At 40.2% G+C, this 7,640-nt stretch overlaps 1 pseudogene; it reads left to right on the top strand.

Moving 5' to 3' along the window:
* The first annotated feature begins 4,117 nt into the window (after positions 1 to 4,117).
* LOC139738081 (uncharacterized) lies at positions 4,118 to 7,135 on the top strand (annotated as a pseudogene).
* The last annotated feature ends 505 nt before the right edge of the window (positions 7,136 to 7,640 follow it).

The following is a 7,640-nucleotide window of genomic DNA, read 5'->3' as shown; positions in this document are numbered from 1 at the left end:
TTTTCTTATTTTTCTCAAACTTCGCTGAAATGTGTGACTGGTATTGTTCTACATTCACCATATCCTTATTATTTATGTTTGGTTGTGAACTGCCCCTTAAGTGAATATTCGACGCCCACCTGTATCGATTTGTATTCTCTGAAAAGCAGAAAACATGGACGTCAGCATACTGCAGTATCTGTGATATTCGTTATTCCTAAGGTTCGTTATTCCAAAACACATTAATTCCCTAAATCGCATTAAATGTTCGGGAATTCAAAAATGAAATAGGGTTCGTTTATCCGAACATTAAATTGTGGCGACATTCCAAAGGTCCATTATTCCGAAGGTTCTTTAATTCGAAAATGAATTAAGGTTCGTTAATCCAAAAATGAATAGAATGTGCGTATTAACGAACCTTCGGAAAATAATATACGAACTGTAACCATAGAGTAAACTAGTAAACTATCGTGCCTTTTTGCAGTGGCGTAAGAAGTCATTAAGCATCCGTTTCCTTTACACATATAAATAATGCTCTATCATTGTCACCAATGTGTATATACACTCAACAATAAAAAAAAGAAAGGAATCACTTTTTTCAAGTTTAGAGAAGGCAGTAGAAAAAAGAGTGGAAATGTTATTTGACCAATATAGCAACGATTAAAAGATTTTTTAACTCCTTGTCTCTGACGACGATAAAATTTCGAACTACGGAATTATCTGTGTGTTCTCCGGGCACAAGGTGAAATTGAGTCTTGACGTCAAGAACTAAGTGATTTTCATTTCTTGGGGCTTGTTCACATTTTGTCCCTTTTTTAGTCCCTGCATTTAGATGACGTAAGAGTAAAAGTGAAAAAAAAGCCAGAACGCGTAACTAATCTTTGTTTTGCATCATATCGACTGGATGTCCCTTAGGCTGAAACAAGTTTGATTTGCAAATCGAATTTCTTAGAACCAACTCGTACAATATCATGTCGCCACAAAATCTGAGGAGTGAAACCACTTGATTGATTCGATCCCAATTTTCCCCCAATTATACGTTCTCTACAAAATATAGGAATCCATTGAAATCAATTATATATGAACTGAGTACTATAAAAAGCCGATGAAACAGAAAAATATTTACATAACTTTTGTACAGTTATTTGAAGTCATAGTAAATATTTCTTACAAAGCAAAAATAAAGTAGAAACAGTCAGTGGAACGAAAACTGAGTTAAGACATTTCATCAAACTGTACAAGGCAAAAAATATCGTGTATATGCAATAGCAGACAAGCCCTGAATACCATTATTACTCTCATTTGTGCGATATCACGAAACATGACGAGGCTAGTGATGATCACTTATGAGATACATTTACGATTTCTAATAATTTATGATAACCGTTAAATTTGCAGAAATCAAACGTTTTCGTCTTGCGGAAGAACAACATGAATAGTATGGCTTTAAATTGATTGTGTGTATCTTTGTGTCCATTTAATATAATAAAAGGTGATATATACACAGGGTGAATGACCATACAAATAAATCGATACAATCTGGCATTAGGAAAATCTTTACTTGTCATTGTTTGTGCTTCATAAGATATGTCACAATTTTCTATTGTTTTTTGTTTTAATATGACAATGTGTCGGTTACAGAATTATCAAAACCTCGTAAGTCGCTAGCTTTATGACCGATCTTTAGATCGGCAACAGGTTTTAGCAAACTAGAATCTATGTCCTGTCAAGTAAGTGATAGAATTTCCCCTGATTTGTATATCATATCCATGTCTGTTTCCCTATTATAAAGTCTGCATTGTAATTCAGAGTTGCCGGCTTGATGATGATATGGTAATCATTATTTCCGCACCAAAATAATCCCCACGGACTTATCCAGTCAATGAAGCAAAAGAATAAAATCTTTCCTATCTGATCCTGATACAAAATAAAGTGTTAATTATATTATTTGTTAAATTAGTAAGAAACAGAAACAACTTAAAACTCAAGCATCCTGATTGAAAATACATGATAATAGTAATAACAACAAAAATAATAACAATAATACTAAAAGTAAGGAAAATGAATCAAAGTTGAACATTGAAACACATGTGTAAGTGTTCTTTTTTTTTTAATTTAACACGTGCACTGAAAGTACGAAATAACGCATAGATCATAGCATGCCACTGTGGTTGCCACATAGTGACTTCTGAACAGTGGGCAACATTTCGACATCCAGACCACACTGCTGTCGACGTCAAGTCTGTGGGAACTGGATGCCTTTACAAGCAGAAGCATTATTTCGATGAGACAAAAATTGAAGGTTTCCTCTTCTAATTTTGCGTTAAATTTGAACCATAAGCCGAAATGATCAAAGCTCAGAGAGCGATCGTTACAACAGCAGGTACAACGCACACGCACACACACACACACACAAGGAAGGGAAGAGTGCTGAATATAGAAACTGTTTTGGGCGAGGTACGTAATAGATGGTGGCGCGTAATCAGTGCGGTAGACACCGTCATTGACCGCGGAGAGTTTCTTCTTCTCATTCCCGTCTGGCGATCAATCACTGAAAACGAGCCCAGTTGATTTTTGACGGCCGTACCAAATATAGAAGCGCAGGCTTGCACAATAACTATCAAAACGTTTCAAGTATTGAAGGGTGCGGGTATGTAGTGGCTGGTTTTGTTTTGGTTTGTGTCTTTATTTCTATGGTTTTCTTCTCGAGTTTTGCTCTGAACCGCGCGGCGTATGAGTGCGATAAGCTATCTACATGCGCACTTAAAGAAGTCAGTAAATAAAGTGGTAAAGTAAGATAAATTCGAACGCGGCCGACTGAGCTCATGCAAGTTTTGGGGAAGGGGGAGGGGTGTCTTTCTTCCGTTTTCTATTTCCATCTCCTTCTCTTTCGCCGTCTCTTTGTATGTCTGTCGGTCTGTCTCTCCTTCTCTCCCTCTCTTTCTCTGCCTTTATAATCGTCCTGAACTTGGATCCGAGTCAAACTCTAGACTTGTGATGACGATTTCCCGGAATATTTTTCCTCCTCTTGGCACGCTTAACACACGCGAATCCTAGGGAATCTAAGTTAAGAAATGTCCAAGAAAGAGAGACTGTTTAATTTCCTTCATATTTTCTCACGTAGTTTTACTATTGTCACATCGCAACTTGTATAATATCAGCAGTGAGAGCGCAGCATGCGATGATATAAACGCAAATTTAATCTGACTGTTTGAAGGATAGTATAGAACAAGACCAGGAAAGAGGAGAAAATGAGATGGAGACAGAAAATAGGAGAGAAAAAAAAACACATTGCTTTCAATTTCATCTATTTACATACAGCGGCAAACATCAAGGTCACGTCGTTCCAACTAACCTGAATGAAATTATTCGTATTCATCAATGGAAGAGTCGGTCGTAGCTTGAATACCGCACAACTCTGGTAACCATGGTAACGAAAGTGGTGTCACCATAAAGCCCTTTGATTTCGTTTTGTGTTGCATTTTCTAAGCATGAAAACAAGCTGGCTGAGTGAGAGAGCGCTAATTCATGGTAAGATGAGGATACAATGCAGGGGCCGCAGAACGTTGTTTTTGTTTGTTTGTGTGTGTGTGTGTGTTCATGGGGGGAGGAGGCTGCGGATCGATGGGGAATCACTGGTCAATGGTACCCGTCATCTCATCCCCCGCAGAACTCACAGTTTTGTTGTGATCTTACTTCCCCCTCCCCCTTCACTAAGACCGACAGAGAGTTGGGGATGGGCTGTCCCCAGTCACCACTCCCCCCTCCCCCCCCCCCTAGGAAAGAACACAGTGTCCCACAGTGTGTTCACATGTGAGATATGTGAAAACGCTCGAATTTAACAGTGTGAGGATGATTCCACACTGTGTTGTGGTTCTCACAGAGTGTTCACATAGTGAATGCTTTGTTTCATACTGTGAATTGATGACTCACATTGTGTTCACACTGTTAAAGCACTCGAATTTAACAGTGTGAAGAGATTTCACACTGTGTTCACAATGCGTTCACACTGTGTTTCTCACACTATGGAACACTATGTTCTTTCCAGTAGCCCCCTCCCCCTCGTTTTGCAGCCATTTCAAATTATTCCAACATAAAGGCGGGTACGAGACTGTACTTTTCCTTCCAGGAAGAAAGTATGGTGTCCCTGGTGAGGTGACTCATACACAGTGGCCTGAACGGCCTACACTCGAGTTTGAATAAAAGAACATATAACCATGTTCCAATGTCGCTCGTCATACTTGCATACCTTGGGGCATTTCTGTTTCCCAGAAAATAACGCCAACAACGCGAGCAGGTTTGCAAACCTGCTTTGGCTAAGTCGATACTGTTATGGTGATCTAGTGACGTAGATCGAGGAAAGAACGTGCCTGCCTTTGCACAATAAATTCACCCCCTTCTTACATCCAATGCACAATTACCATACCGCGATCTTGACGTGTCCTTCTTTGCAAATGCAATTTCAGATCGTCACGAAGAAAGTGATGTCAGCCAAAATGAAACGCTTTATTTCCACTCCAACGCACTTATAGCTAATTCAATCACAGTGGAGTAACCTAAATGTGTGCTTTTCCTTTGTTCTTCAAGTCTGAAGACAAAATGTAGATATCAAATTGATATTGAAGATGAAAATACACCTGATATTGGATATGAAATTAAAAAAGAGAGACTATGAGAGGTCTCCGTGACAAAGCATTTTTTTATTTGTAGCTGCGCTCTCGGAAACTATAAAAATTGGTCAGGCTTGCACTATACTTCTATAGTTATTTCAGTCTGCAGTAGTAATTCATTCAGTGTTCTTTCATCGATTAATAATGTGCGAGATGTAAGATATTCAAAGTGACTTATTTTGTACAGGAGAATAGCAGCATCTGTGTTGCAGATGTCGTATGTTTGTTGCAAAATCTGGCAGAACACGTCAGCTGAAAGGTTAAAGGTCAACCCAGATAAACTCTGGAAAAATGACTTGTCCCATACGCTAATTCTAATAAACATTAGAAGACAACATTTTTTTTTAATTGATGTATCAAATTTTTACTGGTTAAAACAGAAAGTAAAGAAACAGAATATATTTCATAAACTGCAGATATTTGTGAAGCATAATGAGGAGATCGTCAGAGGTGGTTTTGCCGAATTGAGTGAAAATTCATCAAAGGTATGCTTTGACTGGAAACTCATCCCTAAAAACTTTGGTATAAAATAACTCTTACGATCGACTCACTCTATGCGCGGCTATGATGTGTAATTGCACGTTTTCGCACGTTTTGTTTCATCGATCAAACTTTTATGAACTTGCACAATATTATTGTTACCATATACGTTCACCGATATTTCACATTTTCTGTTCCAGCTGTCGCGGTATCTGAAACAAAAAGCGAAATACGAGATTCGACAACCAAGATTATCTTTCACTTGACGCACGTGTGTGGATGGAGAACGAATTGAAAGGCGTTTTCCTACCTACGCAGTCCATGCAACTTCATCATCCTGGATTATCAGTGACTTTCTCCATCAGTTTCCGCAACCCTGTCATCGCGAAACACAGAGGGCGTCGTGCACGTTTTGGTAGCAGCATGCACACTTCGTGAACTCAACGTCGTGTTCCGATAGGGAAGAGCGGGAATATTTATGTCCCTCGGATTCATCGTTGCCAGTTAAGCAGTTTCATCGTCTTCGAAACTTCTAATCGATGACTAACTAGTCAAGAAGGAAATCTTCAATCGGGTGTCAGTGATGCCCGTTTGATACGAGTTGTGCTATAGAAGTGTTGCTGGAGATGTTGAAAAAAAGAACTCCTAAAGTTTGATTTAGAGTTGGTAAGTAATCATGACCAGACCTGCATCCATTGATAACAAATATCTTTCCATTCTTACAGACGATAGCGCAGTGATGTGATCCTAAAAGTTAGAATATCGTTTCTTCGATTGTTTCGAGATCCGGAGTTGCAGAGTATAACCAAAACAAAGGTTTGTTTTTTTCAACATTAAACAAACAAACAAACAAAAGCCTAATCCCATCGAGATGCCTACCAATGATGACCACCCCGGGCCCCAGGAAAGCGAACCTTCAAAGGGAGTGGTCGCTACCAGGAGGGCCTCTCGTCAGCAGTCCAGCGGAGCCAACAAGGGCGAGCGACATTCTAGTGTGCATCGGTGCGTCAGCGCGGACACGCATGAACTTTACGAGGTCGCCGGAAGCACCATCGTAGTGACCCTCCTCATACTCAGTCCCCCCATCGTACTGGTGGGCGTGATCCTCCTCACGACGGGCGCCATCATCAGCAAGATTTTCGTGCTCATTGCAGGGCTCGTCACCATACTCAGCGGGGTCCTCGTGGCTGCCATCACGGCATTCGTCTTCGTGAGGATGCGCGGGGGTGGCGGCAAGGGTGCGCGCACACAGAACGGATGCAACATTTCCAACGCGCAAGGGTCGTCTGTGCGATCTCGCTGCGGTGGTCCGCGCGGCGGGTCGGGACTGGGAAACTACTACCGGGTCACCATGGATCTGGAAAGAAGCACAAATTCAGCAGACGGGTCCTTCCGCGTTGAGATCACCGAACAACCGTCATCGATGGTGACTTTCTTCTCCACAGCGGACTCGGATATACAACCTTTGAGCACCGTCAAACCTAAAAGGTAATAAAAAAACCAATACATGTACATAAAAAGAAAAAAAACAATACATGTACATAAACGACGAAATTTTAAAAAGAGATATTTACTCGAATGACCAAAGATGTTTAATACCAGTAAACCATGCATTCGGCTCTTTCATAATTATTGAGCTTACTGGGAGAATTCCTGAAAGACTGAATGTACTCCTTGTGAATCAAAATTCATAAAAGATATTTGCCCAATTATAAGCCAACAACAAAAACTAAACTAAATTCACATGCACTTTGACACATTTCTCCAATTGGTTGTATTCAGTTTTGCATGCACTAAATCTTATCATTCGTGTATGCAGAGAGCAAGCTTTCTGAAATTCAAGTAAAATATCTGTGTGTTCCCGTGTTTCCTATCCTTTTATTTTTCATTGCGGTTTCTTTTTCTTTCTGCACAGTTCGGAGTCAAGTGGAAGTGTGAACAGCGCTGCCCCTAGCACCCAGGGTGTCGAGGATAAGCGCAACTCGTTTTCGAGCGAAAATGGGTGAAATTAAGGAGTCCGTATTTTCAGTTGTTTTTAACAGACTAATTATAGTATTGTAGGCTCTTTACGTACCAGTCCGATCAGTGTGTCTACATCTGCTGAAGAGAAGGTTTGGAGCAGGCAATGCGGCTGTTGGTTCGCTGGAACTCAAATACGGAGGAAATTCATGTCTGTATGCTGTAGGACTGCTTGAAGCGGCCTCGACTTTGAATTTGCTGCGCCATACTTTATCCCGACGTCTGTAGTGAAATTCACTTGTACACAAAGATGATTTTCGAGGTTGCCGTGATGAAAAAATAATAATAAATCATGAACCATTGACAAATAACACGTATGATTATAATCATGTCGAAAAACAGTCACAAAGAAGAAAAACAGCAAATAAGCAGTCATCTGTGTTATAATGGTTACTGTTATGGATGAAGTATTTCTTTTTACTAAAATCAACCCTCTGCGATAGCTGTGGTATAAGAGCCGAATGGAACACCTGCGCTTTCTCTCCACTGGGG

Source organism: Diadema antillarum, unplaced genomic scaffold (genome assembly GCF_040938485.1).
Source record: "Diadema antillarum isolate AM-2024a unplaced genomic scaffold, OU_Dant_1.0 seq00000720_RagTag, whole genome shotgun sequence".
Taxonomy (NCBI): Eukaryota; Metazoa; Echinodermata; class Echinoidea; order Diadematoida; family Diadematidae; genus Diadema; species Diadema antillarum.
The sequence above is the reverse complement of the archived record's forward strand: the minus strand, read 5'-3'. Positions and strand labels throughout refer to the sequence as shown.